We start from the raw sequence: 13,367 nt of genomic DNA on the forward strand, positions 1-13,367 counted from the left end.
CAACTTGTATTTGTGTTCTTTTGAGACAAAGGTATACTGAGTGAGAGAGGAGGGCTATGATTTATTCTCAATTAGAAATGTTTCTTCTCAAAGACTATAAGAAATTCAAAGTTGAAATTAGCTCTTCAAGGCATTATCAGTTTCCCTAAAATTTGGAAAACTATCGGGTATTTTATTTGAAAAGGGCATATAGTATTTTCTTCTTTCTTTTTATGTGGGTTTGGTTTTTTGTTGGGTTTTTTTTGGTCTTTTTTTCACTTTCTTGTTGCAGTTAGTGTATATATATTCCATTATACACACATTATTATTTGATGTAGAAGAGTTGTTAAATGCCTCTTGGGAAATAATGCTTCAATATTAGGGGTTGTTATTGAATTTCCTTCTTGTTAAATTAGGTCAGCAGAATAAAAGCTCAGATGAAATTTGTTAAACTTACAAAAGAAGCTAATGCACATGGACTTGGCAAGCACAGCTGCTTAATGGATGCAAGGCCTTTTTCCTCCTTTGAGACTGCTGTTGGAGTTCAGTTTTCTACTTTAAATGTAATGAGTTTGATAGTAGTGTACATTAAATCAGTAACATTTACCTTTAAAAATAAGCTAGCAAACAAGAGAAAATGGACTAAACTCATAAAAAGTACTGAATAAAGTTTGAAGGGAATTAGATGAAGGAAACCTTTTAATATATAACTGCAGAAACTAGACAGAAGTCTGAGTTCTGTATTACACTGCATAGCTGGATTGTGTGCTGGTCTACCAGGCCTGGAAAAGTCAATGGAGGCAGATACATTTTTCAACTGCTTGAGTTTCTTGGGGTTTTTTTTTTTTTTGCTTGTTTCTTTTGTTTGGGTTTTTGTTGTTGTGTTTTGGGACTTTACTTCATAGAATCATAGGATCAACCAGGTGGAAAAAGACCTCCAAGATCATCAAGTCCAACCATTGATTCACTACTGCCACAGTTTCTAGACAATGGCATTAAGTGCCACATCCAGTCTCATCTTAAAAACCTCCAGGGACAGAGAATCCACCACTTCCCTGGGCAGCCCATTCCCATGTCTGATTACCCTCTCTGTAAAGAATTTCTTCCTAATATCCAACCTAAACCTCCCATGACAGAGTTTAAGACCATGCCCTCTTGTCTTACTGATAGCTGCCTGGGAGAAGAGACCAACCTCCACCTGGCTACAGCCTCCTTTCAGGGAGTTATAGAGAGTGATGAGGTCTCCCTGAGCCTCCTCTTTTCCAGGCTAAACAACCCCAGCTCCCTCAGCCTCTCCTCATAGGACCTGCGTTCGAGTCCCTTCACCAGCCTTGTTGCTCTTCTCTGGACCTGCTCCAGCACCTCAGTATCCTTCCTGAACTGATGGACCCAGAACTGGACACAGCACTCAAGGTGTGGCCTCACCAGTGCTGAGTCCAGGGGAAGAATCACTTCCCTGGACCTGTTGGCCACACTGTTACTGATCCAGGCCAGGATACCCTTCACCTTCTTGGCCACCTGGGCACACTGCTGGCTTGTGTTCTGTTTCCTGTCAATCCAAACTCTCAGGTCCCTTTCTGCCTGGCTGTTCTCCAGCCACTCTGTCCCCAGCCTGTAGCGCTGCATGGGGTTGTTGTACCCAAAGTGGAGAATCCGGCACTTGGCCTTGTTGAATCCCATCCTATTAGTATCAGCCCAACTCTCCAGCCTGTCCAGGTCCATCTGCAGAGCCCTCCTGCCTTCCAGCTGATCAACACTCCCCTCCAGCTTAGTGCCATCTGCAAATTTGCTGATGGTGGACTCAATCCCCTCATCTAAATCATCAACAAAGATATTAAACAGAACCGGGCCCAACACTGATCCCTGGGGGACACCACTAGTGACCTGCTGCCAACTGGATGCAGTCCCGTTCACCACAACCACTCTCTGGGCCCAGCCCTCCAGCCAGTTCCTAACTCAGCAGAGAGTGTCCCTGTCCAAGCCAGGGGCTACCAGCTTTTTCAGGAGAATGCTAAGAGAGATGGTGTCAAGGGCTTTGCTGAAGTCCAGTTAGATCACATCCACAGCCTGCCTCTCATCCACCAGGTGGGTCACCTGATCATAAAAGGAGATCAGGTTGATCAGGCAGGATCTACCCCTCTTAAATCCGTGCTGTCTGAGTCTAATCTCTTGTGTGATCAGACAGATAGGTGCTGTGTGATTGCTTGGTTTGTTTTTTTTTCTTTAATTCCTTGGAGAACTATTTGGAAAACTGTCTAAATTTTTTCAGAAAAACTATCTTAGAAGAGGATATGAGAATTCAGAGGAATTTTAATAATTTTACTGGCTTCAAGTATTTTTTTAAAAATACTTGAAACTGCTTAAAATAGCTTTGAATAGTTTAAAATGAAACTACTTTATCAGTCTTTCTCCTCAAATCTCCCTCTAGTTCTTCTTCTAGAAGTCCACTTCTTGAATTTTTCCCAAAATAGAAAAGAAATAAGGGGAAAAAAAAAATTAAAGCTTTCTAAAATCTATCAGATATATCCAAGGTTCCATATTTCTGTGTAATATCCTTCTAAATTACATTAAACTTACTACGGAGGAACATTGTGCCTAACTGTGCTTGTTTATACAGGTTTTTGGGTTTGTATTATTTTTAATGAGTTTTCTTGATACAATCTCTAGGAGATATACCAATCATCACTGAAGCTATTAATCATTTCATCATGAGCTTTCAGGTAACAATTTTCAAACCATTAAGCAGTACTTTCCACAAGTTGATCACTTCTATATATCTCAGAACTTAAAAAAAATGTTTTAATGCTACTCCAAGTCTATCCACAGAATCACAGAATCTCAGAATATGCTGAATTGGAAGGGATCCACAAGGATCATCGAGTCCAAGTCCTGACCCTGCACAGGACCATCCCCAAGAGTCACACCATGTGCCCCAGAGTATCATCCAAATATTTCTTGAACTCAGGTTTGGTGCTGTGACCACTTCCCTGGGAAGCCTGTTCCAGACTCAACCACCCTCTGGGTGAAGAAGCTTTTTCTAATATCTAACTTAAACCTCCCCTGATTTCAAAGGTAATTTTAGCAAAATTTGCAAAATACTATATTTTGCTTCTCAGTCATGCAACCTTCCCCCTCCCAATAATATTAAAACATACTGCATACAGTTTGAAACTCATAAGATTTAACAGTTGTATAAAGGGCCATGAATGCCTTAAATAATGCACGTCTCAGAATTCCATTTACTGGTTACTCCAGGAGACTGATCTTTACACTAGGGATGCTATTTCTATATTAAATTATATCCTCTTTTTGTCTGTTTTTTGGCATTAATGTATAGTTGTTTCTGGAATTCATCAGAACTAAATTTAAAGTAGTAACTTTAATATAGACCAAAAGCTTGTGTTTGTTTGCTTTCTGTTTTTTGTTTGTTTGTTTGTTTTTTGATAAAGAAATTTTAGTAAAGCTCTTTTTCTTGTGAAAAGAAAATTTGAACAAAAAAAATTTGCTTGAGATAGCTGCCATTTAAGAATCTTTTTCTGTGTTTAACTTTGGTCAAACTTGAACTGAATTTTAATTTTTGACATTTCAAAAAGCTTGTTTAAGGAAAGATACTTATGCGATGCTATTCCTGTTTTCTCCATTTCTCTTTCAGTTGGGAGACATTATCTATTCACAGATCTAATCTTGTCTTTTGGCCCTTTTTGCTGTTTGTACAAAAGACATATATTTTTGGAACTGAAGATGCTTCCTGAAAAATTAGGTTAAACTACACTGGAATTTTATGAGGAGAATGACATTTAATTTTATTACAATGGAAGGCACCAGAGTGTGTGTTTTGTTCTTGTTTTGTTCTTGCTCTACAGAGTTGATACCAATAGGCCTATTATATACAGCCACTGTGAGAAACTTTTCTTATTTTCTGCCCCATTCCTCCAAATTTTTGGTCCCTCTCCAGCCACCAGTATAGAGTTACCACCACAGGCTGCAGACCTCCTGTCATAGTTCCTACAGCCATCAGCTTATGGCCAAACTTCTTACGGCTATCAGCCATGACACACAATTCCTACCATTTGGGTTCTTCCTTGAAGTAGGCAACTTAGTAAGGTACCTCTCTATTTCAATAGAACTCTGATTCCTGGCTTATGATGTCAGAAATGAAATTCAAAACTCTGGCTAGGTTTTGAAATAATAGGAACTATTTAACAAGCTAGTAAAAATGGAAGTAGGAAGTCAATCAAGTGCAGAAAAAACTGCATTTTCAATAAGCCCCAGAAGAACCTTCAACTCAGCTAATTTAGTTGTTTTAATTTATTTGCCATCTCTTTATCAACACCAGAAGTTCTAATGCTTTAGAGAATAGTGTGATGAAGCAAGTACTTTGAAAAGACACCTTTACAGAAGACTCTAATTCAAAACACAACAAATATTTCCCTCTGTAAGTGTAACCTATTAGTGTAAGTTACCCTTAAGGGAAAAAGAAGATAATACATTTTATGAATATTTTTAAAAGTATTTGAAACAGACAAATTAGCTCTGTCAAATGATCAATTCTTAATGGATTCTTAACTCGTTTTTCCTTGTATTACAGATTTATGTTCACTGCTTTTTGTATTATATCCCAATGAAGTAATCTGAAGTCATTCATAATTTAATTGCTTAGTTCTGAAATAAGGAGATAATTGGTAAATTGTCAATAAGATGCTTATTTCATAGCCTGAAGCAGAACCCTTGTACACCACAGTGACCGCACTTCAAGTTATTAAATTATAACATGATTTGCAAAGTAGTCAGCTATACCTTTGAACTTCAGAATTCAGTCCTCTTTATGAAATCCTGCAAGCCTTGATCTGGTAGAAATTTAAATTAAATATGCATAGTCCAATGCTAAACTAAAAAAACCTCAGCAACTAACATTTCAAGAATTAGGTATTATAATTAGTAATACTAATCGTATTTCCCAATCATCAAAAATAATTATCTCAAAAGAGTGTCTTCCATGTTGTTTTCATAATTCATGGGGAAAAAGACTGAAAATCAAGCCAAGAAAACAAAGACAAAGGAAATGCTGGACGTCACAATTTTTTTAGATTTCCTTTGCCTTTGTTTTCTTGGCTTGATTTTCAGTCTTTTTCACAGTGACCTCTTTAACCACCAGTGTGCTTGTAGTAAATGTGGATAAAGCCCTTCCCAAATCTTCGTTTGCAAAGCCTAGTCATAACTGACTGACTACATTATGCCTTATTTTTAAGAATATTTATATACTACAAATCCTATTTGTTATTAAACATCCCTCCACCTCCAAGTTATCATGCAGTACATTGACTTCAAAGTAGAAGGTTAAAGATTCTATCTTTTTTCCAATGGTAGTTCAGTAACTGGATATCCAAAACTGTAGTTAGGTAAACAGAAATGCAAAAAAAATTGGAAAAACTAACTCCAAGTAGATAATAAACTGAAGAGGAAGAAAGTATCAAACCTCACCTCCTCCCAGTTCCCCTGCTGTGGAGAATACAGTCCTCCACCCTGTAAACATTTTTGGATGCTTCACCACAATCTTTCCTTGGTCTTCTTAAGGAAGAATGAAACCCTCAGACTTAAGATATAGTGCAACATTGAAATGGTGAGCAGAAGAGCACAGAAAAGGCAGAAGATATTACTAGGTTATCTTGCATAAAAATTTTGACTGTTTATTAATGAGGCTTTTATTTATTAATTAGATTACTTGGATACCTAACAATAATTCTTAACTCTCTGCATATGATGAACTCTCTTTTTCTCACAGCAAGACATTGAGAGTAGGACACTATTATAGTGGTTCTCTACATATACACTTAAATTTATCTTTGTCACTAAAATTTTGGAGGAGAGGTTATGAGAGCAGGACTGACAAAATGGTAGGTGACTTGTGGACACGTGAAATTTATATGAAACTTTATAATTTCTGTACCCTGTGAGGTCCCTATATCATTTCATCATGTGTGGCACCTTTTTCTCCCTTCTAGATGATTCTTTCCTATCTGATTGCATATACTGAGTTAAGTTTTACAGGTCCTGGTAGTTACCCAGTATTTATCTGCATAATTTGGATGAACAAATATAGAGTCTGCATAAACCCTCTCAACTGAATTAAAGAAAAAAACCTCAAATTAAAAAAAAAAAAAAGAAAGAAAATATCTGAAATTTGTAGGGTATGATTTAAAAGAGTGGAAAGATCATTATAGGTTGCATAGCATAACAATAAACTGCTGTCTGAGTTGACACAGGTAGACAACCAGAACAATCACAAAACCATGGTTGACATACAAAGAGTAATTTTATTTCATTACCTCAGTAACCAGAGGATCCCAAAGCAGCACCTAGGTTGAGACCCACAAGTGGGAATGTTAGGCTTAGTCCATGCTAGAGGGCCTGTTATTTGCACCAATTTACCAAGGACCCTTGCATGGGTAGTATACCATCATGCTGTGATCTCCTCTGCTTTTTTATCATCTCTGACCTTTGATCTTCTCTCTCCCAAAACAGGAAGCTCAGAAATGTCCGTGAGAGTGCCTCTATGTCTCTCAAAACACCTACATTATATCTACACAGAAATTCTACTTCTCAAGACAGACAGAGGATAAACAGTAGCAGGTGTAATAAAGGGGATTTCCCACACTGTTATTGTCCAGGCCTTGGCAAACCCAACTGAAACGTCACTTGAGTGAATCTACCATCCTCCTTGCCATTCTTCCAGTTTTAACCCTCTTCTCCCAACAACTACCTAGGCACAGTTCTGAAGAAAATAATGGAGAAAAAGAGTATAATAGTTCTGAACAATCTCAATATAGTGGGGTTTTTATCACTTATTAGAAAAAGAAAAAGAAAAAAAAGAAAAAGAAAAAGAAAAAGAGAAGAAAAAGAAAAAGAAAAAGAAAAAGAAAAAGAAAAAGAAAAAGAAAAAGATAAAGAAAAAGAAAAAGAAAAAGAAAAAGAAAAAGAAAAAGGGCAAAGAAGAAATGTGGACAGGAATATGATTCTTAAGAAGTTTAAGAAGTATGAAATAATCTTTCCTCTCCACTCAGCCTCATTTCAAATTCTGTGTCCACAATTGGACACACATCTAATTATTTACAACATGTAAATTATTAGAAGTCTGGTTAGCAATAAAATGTTTAGGAAAAAAAATGTTATTTTTGAGGCAAGAACTACACCTATTTACTCAGTCTACAGAAAGAAAAATAGACAAAGGTGGTAGGATTGTAGTCTTTAGAAACACTATTGAAAGTAAGAAATTATTCTCAATGCACACCACAGATAGTATAAGCAATTGACTTCACTCACAACCATGGTGATTTAGGCTAAGCAAGTAAAACTTGTAGGGTTATTTGGCAGCTGAAATGAGGTGTGGCTGAAGGATTGGAAGAACAGTCTGAGAAAACTACTTTCAGAAATGGGCTACCTGCAGCCAGTATGACCAGAGTATTCCTCAAGTTGTTTTCAAGCTCCATCCTGTAGAAATCTATCCCTTCTTTTTCCATGTCATGATTTCTTTTCATTATGTCTTTCTACATCTGGTGCCCCTGCTACCAGTGGTCACCCTATTCTCCTATATATGAGTATGTACCATTCTTTCCAGATCAACAGCATCTTTTCCTTTTGTCTGACTTCACCTCAAAGCAGATTTAGATTTACTTTTGTGGCTTGAAAGCAACTTAAATTCTCTTGCTTGCCAGCCAGTAGAGCATGCTTTTCCACATTAAATGATACAGTCCTAGACACACGGTTCCCCCCCATTTAGATAAGGTGTCACCAGTCCTCTGAGTTTCCTTCCATAAGATTTTGTAACTGTATTTATCCTTTAAATTGTCTGCTATGCTCTCCCAGATAGTAAATTTAGCTCTTACCTCCTCCACCGTGAATTCATCCCATGTATTTCTACCTAAATGATTATTCCCTTTGTGTTTCGACCATGACCATGCTGCCTTCTAGAACATCCAAATTCCATTAGCAGAATTTTTTCTTTTACAAAAAATAATCCTCTACTTCATATATTTTAGTATTTGATTATGCTTGCTAGCTTCTCACTTTCACTTCCTTCCTTCCTTTTCAAAAACAAACAAAAAAAGCAAACCAAACCAAAAACAACCAACTAAAACAAACATAAAATACCTCTCACAATTAAAAAAACCTGTTGCGATATTTAGCATGCGTGCTAGGTGAAGGGTAGAAGAGAGTGATGGTGGAGAGAAGGACAATGACCTGTTCTGATGAGAAGCAGTGAACAAGCTCCAGAATGTTGTTTTCTTCCTCTGAAGAAGAAAACAATGACTTATCAGTGAAACTAAATCTATTTCCATCACTATCTCGTTGTAATTTAGACAAAAGAATATACTGAAAAGATTTTGTTAACACCCCATTTTCTTTTGCTTATTCGTTACATTCCATCTTTGACAGACCACGATTTTTCTGGAAATAAAAATAACAGAAAATTCTGTCTGAATTTTGCCAAGAACAAAAACAGAGAGATCACTCAGTATCTAGAACTGGTGACTTAATATTCCTTCTTCTTGTACTAAACTGTTTTCCTGACTGGGATGAATTATGAAGAATAATGTTGAACAGTTACCAAAAAGACATTCTTTTCCTTCAGGGCAGGTGGATTTTTAAATCTCCTAGCCTTTGCTATCCAGTGCTTTCACCTGCCAGCAAACTCTAAGCCTTATTAGAGAAACAGAATAAGCACAGAAGCGTGCCAAATATCTAAAAACTCACTCTAATCTCATCAGGAGTTTATATCTTCAGCTCAGGCTGAAACCTTACAGCTTCAGAGAGCAGAGTCAGTTCACTAAAGCATAAAGAATTGGGGCATTGAGAGACTGTGCCTGCTTAGAAAACTGTGTAATTTAATAAAGTGTTCATTGATGTCTACACAGTGGCTCCTCAAACTTGTGTTAGTGCCTGTGCCTGCAGCATGGATAGTCACATTCCTGCTAATTAGATGATAGCAGAAGGATTGCACTCTTTCTTAGTAATCAGGAAGAAATGGAAGCAACCATTTCTCATGAAAACTCACAGTTGAAACTAATAGGAGGATCACATTTTAAGAAATTTTGTTGAAGCATATGATTTTAACTTTCACATTTATTAGAATAAAGCTAAAAATACTAAAAAAATGCACTATATTATACACAAATGTAATGAATGTTATATTTGATATTTAAGAAAAAATACTGAAGGGCATAAAGGTACATTTGCAAAGCATTTGATTTTTTTCCTGTAAATATTTCTTAAAGTGCATAGAATTTTATCTTGTGTTCAAATACTTTATAATAATTTTATAACACTAAGAAGTCCTGGTATGGCTTTTTGTATTGTTCTCAGTTTATACAGCAAAGAAGTCCTTTTATGAGGTGACTGCAGTTTCTTGGACCAGGATGACCTGACATTACCAAAAAAAAAAAAAAAAAAAAAAAAAAAGTAGGGAATGTTAACATCATTTATTATACTTGTCTAGTGTGGCTGGATCAAATGACCATAATTTCTTCACCCTTAGTGAGTCAGAATTATAGATTCTGCTTTATAACTTGGCCGTAAGCTGTTATAAATGTCAAACCATGATAACAAACCTCCTAAGAATATACCATATATATTTATAGTGTATAATAATCTGTAGCCTTTTGTACCCTACATTATACCAACTACAGTGAACTGGAACAAGATGAAGTCCTGTACATCGTGTTTTAATTTAGGTAATATAATATCTGCTATTACCTCTTCCATGTGAAACTATCTGTTGTATGAGGTATGCATGAAGAGCTAATTAGAAGATCACATCCTGCATTTTCCCAAGCGATTCTCGCTTTAAAATCGTACACATCAGGTTGCGATCAACATCTTTTCAAAATTAGGTTTACAGCAGAATTAACTGTAAAGACCTGCGATTCATATAATAAAAAATCACATTTTGCATATCTAAGTAATGAAAATGATGTGCATTGCCTAGTATTGCAAAAGGATATCTGCTCTTAAGTAGCCTATGGGCATTATAAACTGCTGATGGGCACGAGACAATTAGAAACTTTGGAGGCAAGGAAATTTTCACGTGAGAATTACACTTACACTCAAGAGTGCTTTTTATGCTCAGAAAACATTATTTATACATATACCAACATTGCTGTATAAAAAAATAGAGGTAGACATTGATCAGATAAATTAAATTATGCATGGTCTGATCCTGCAGTCCACACTTGGATCAAGAGTGTTTTGAATGCCTTCTGCAATATCTGTAGAGTTCTATGCTTTATGTAATCTCTGTTAGCATCTCAGCTTTCAAGGGAAGAGAGGTTAGGCCAAAGTAATAGCAAGTTTAGTCGGAAAAGTCTGTTAAAATTGTGGATTTCAGAAATATTCACTGGGCAAACCTACTGACATTTAAGAACATGTTTGTATAGTACAACTTCTTTTGATATGTCTTTTATGGTTGACGGCTATACAGATATATATATATATGTTGGTTTGTTGATTTTTCTATATGTTGTAATTTTTTGATGTTGACCATAGCATCTGAGAAAGCAGTAATATTATAGGACTATTGCAGAGATAGCCTGAAGACCATCACTGAATTTGTGATGAAAGTCAAATAAAGATATGCTTACTTTTCCTGTCCAGATATGATCTATGTAGAACACTTCTTGACAAAATACATACTTAAAAGTTATTTCAGGAAAAAAAATCAATGTGCAGAAACACATTTGTAATACCCACCTCAATAATGGGAACAGGGACTCCTCTCAACAAGAACACTCCTCTGGAGAACTAGATAACTGAATTCTCCTTTTTTTCAGTTTGGTTGGTTTGCTTTGGTGTTTTTTCCTCCCTGTAATGTAACACATTTCACACACTGTGATGTATGCTTTTCTGTGAAATACATGGGTGGGAATCAGCAACCACTTTGCACTGGAAACAAACTTGCATGGCTAATTGGTCAAGGTACCACAATTTGCGCCCAGGTACCACAAGTGACATTTTTTTCAGAACGATAATTTCATCTTTCTCTCCTGATTTTCAACAAAACACCTTCAAAGACAAACCTGTAACAGAACTTCAAAACTCCTCTGGAAGCCAAAAACAATTAGCTGAGTTTTTGGTTTTATAGAGCATTATATTCTGTCTCCCTTCCTTTTTAACCTCCATGTCTACAGATTACAAAGTAACTAAACCTCTCATTTCTTTGAGAGCTACATGTCTCTTTTTATTCTCTAAAACATTCTTTTCATAACAATCTATTTCATTGGTGACAACTATATATGCATATATGCATTCTTTATTAACAGAGTTAATGTAATGTAGCTTTCTAATTAAAATTAGACAAACTTCTTCAACTTCTGTATAAAATCCACTTTTTTCTGTTTCAGAACCAAAAAACATCCTGTATACCTGAGATAATGCTTTGTTTTGTGGTTTCCTTTTTTTCCAAATACAGCAAGACAGGCTAGTAAAATATTTTGACTTTATTAAAAACGCTATACCTCAACTGTAACTTCTTGAATAATTACAGTTACAGCAACACTAGCAATCTTTATGACGTTCATTAGTACTTCATCTATGATGCAGAGAAGGAATATAGGCTTTTCTATTACTCTACAGAACACATAATAAAATATTATGCTATTATTCTAGATCATCTGAGAGTGTATAGCAAGTATGTGACAGGCAAGAAGTCAAATTGCATCTTTTGAAGTCTCAGGATACAATACTGAGTGGTCCTTCATTTATCTTCTTCTGAGAGGCTCCTATTTTGTATCCTGTACTTATGTACCCCATTTCAAACCTGTTTCATTAGGTCATTAATATATGAATAGTAATAGATTTACTATTAGTCAAGTTAAATCATTTGGCTACTCAGTAAGAGGAGAGTGTGGTAGATAAGAAAACAATAGTAAACTCCTCCCTAGCTTTATCCTACATAGGATAAAGCTGTGTTCTGAAGAGCTATAAATACACTGAAGTTGTTATAGTTGCATAACTCAAGTAACAGAGTATTGATATAATTGAGTGTGGACTGATGAGCAACTACAAAATGTAACAACAAACAGAATCTTCCTAATCCATAGGAACACTGTCTGCTTTGCTGTCCTAAGTGAAGAAACCTGTGTCTCAGATGAAAGGTTGAGTCAAGCTATGTGGATAAGCATGAGCAGCCTTTGTCTTCAAGAGATGTGAGATATAAGACAAATTCAGGACATTTGTAATTAGTGCATGAGCAGTTGCATCCTGAAGGTCTAAGTATGATCCAGGTGTCTGGAGAATAAATAGCTAAACAAGGCATATATTGATAAATAGGACAAAGTGGAGAGTGAGAAGCAAGAAAAAAAGACTGTAGAAAATCAGCAACCTGCATCTCCTTTACCAGGTCCAAACCTTCCTTAGCAGCAAGTAGCAACATCTACGGTGTAAAGCATGAAGATATTCAAGAATAATAACATTTTCAAGGAGAGAGGCCAAGTAGCAAAGAAGAAAGTCTGACTCGTGGTAAAAATTAAAAGGAATTATTGTCCCATAGTGGTATATGTGCATATTTATTTGTTTCACCTCGGAAAGTAAAGATCTTCCAGCATAACTCAAAGTGAACTAATGTAGTGATTTGATTTAAGAAAGCCTGGAATAATCTCATATGATCATAGATAAACTTGTTCATATAAGGGCTGTAAAGGAAAGAAAATCAGAGATTGTCAGGGAAATTACCCAGGCCTTGGAATTCATCTGAGATGTTTTCTTGTGGTCTACAAAGACTGCCTGAAGGAGGAAAGATGACAGATCCGAGAGAAAAGATCCGAGATGTTGAATTTAAGTTTTGAATTTATCAGCATGGCCAAGAGTGCATTAAAAAGAACAAATAAACGAACAAGCATCTCACCTACAGTTGTGGTATTGCATTTTGTTTTCCTCCAATTTGTCTTATGTCACGGTATTAAGACATGGTTAAATATTGTAAAATACAAACTTTGAATACTGTTAATAAAAGAAAGCAGGATTATTTAAAAGGTAGGACTTTTATCTTGTTTTTTTTCCCCCCAGAATGTTTTCTTTCCAAAATGTAACTTCATTAATTCCAAAGTCATTCTCAAAATCAGTACAGATGGCAGCTAATCAGTCAGAGATGTTAACTGAGGTCATTCCTCTCCAGAACACTGTTCTGATCACCAAGTCTTAGGATCTCTCATCACCCTCTCACTGAAATTGTTCCACACTGTAGACTTTTTTCATAGCTGATGAAACACAGAAAAAGAGGTAAGATGGCATGACAGCTGCCCAATAAACATGTCGTTCAAAAAGGCCTCAGAAGAAGAAAAATCAAAACCAGGTAGAATATTATATTACAGTTACTATATTCTGGTAATGTTACATTC

General features: G+C 36.0%; 1 protein-coding gene across 5 annotated transcripts in view; it reads right to left on the reverse strand.

Annotated features, from left to right (window-relative positions):
• CDH10 (cadherin 10) overlaps positions 1–13,367 on the reverse strand; it is a 98,938-nt gene that overhangs the window by 60,526 nt on the left and 25,045 nt on the right. The window contains exon 2 of one of the 5 annotated variants that reach the window (XM_027657500.1): positions 5,461–5,572. The exons of 2 other annotated variants lie outside the window; for them this stretch is intronic. The gene's annotated coding sequence lies outside the window, so the exon portion shown is untranslated. Of the gene's footprint in view, positions 1–2,728; positions 2,776–5,460; positions 5,573–10,722; positions 10,876–13,367 lie in introns of those variants that run through there. 2 more of the 5 variants (XM_027657499.1, XM_027657501.1) reach the window with 2 other exon arrangements.

The sequence above is a fragment of the Corapipo altera genome, unplaced genomic scaffold (assembly GCF_003945725.1).
Source record: "Corapipo altera isolate COAL_440 unplaced genomic scaffold, ASM394572v1 66, whole genome shotgun sequence".
Taxonomy (NCBI): Eukaryota; Metazoa; Chordata; class Aves; order Passeriformes; family Pipridae; genus Corapipo; species Corapipo altera.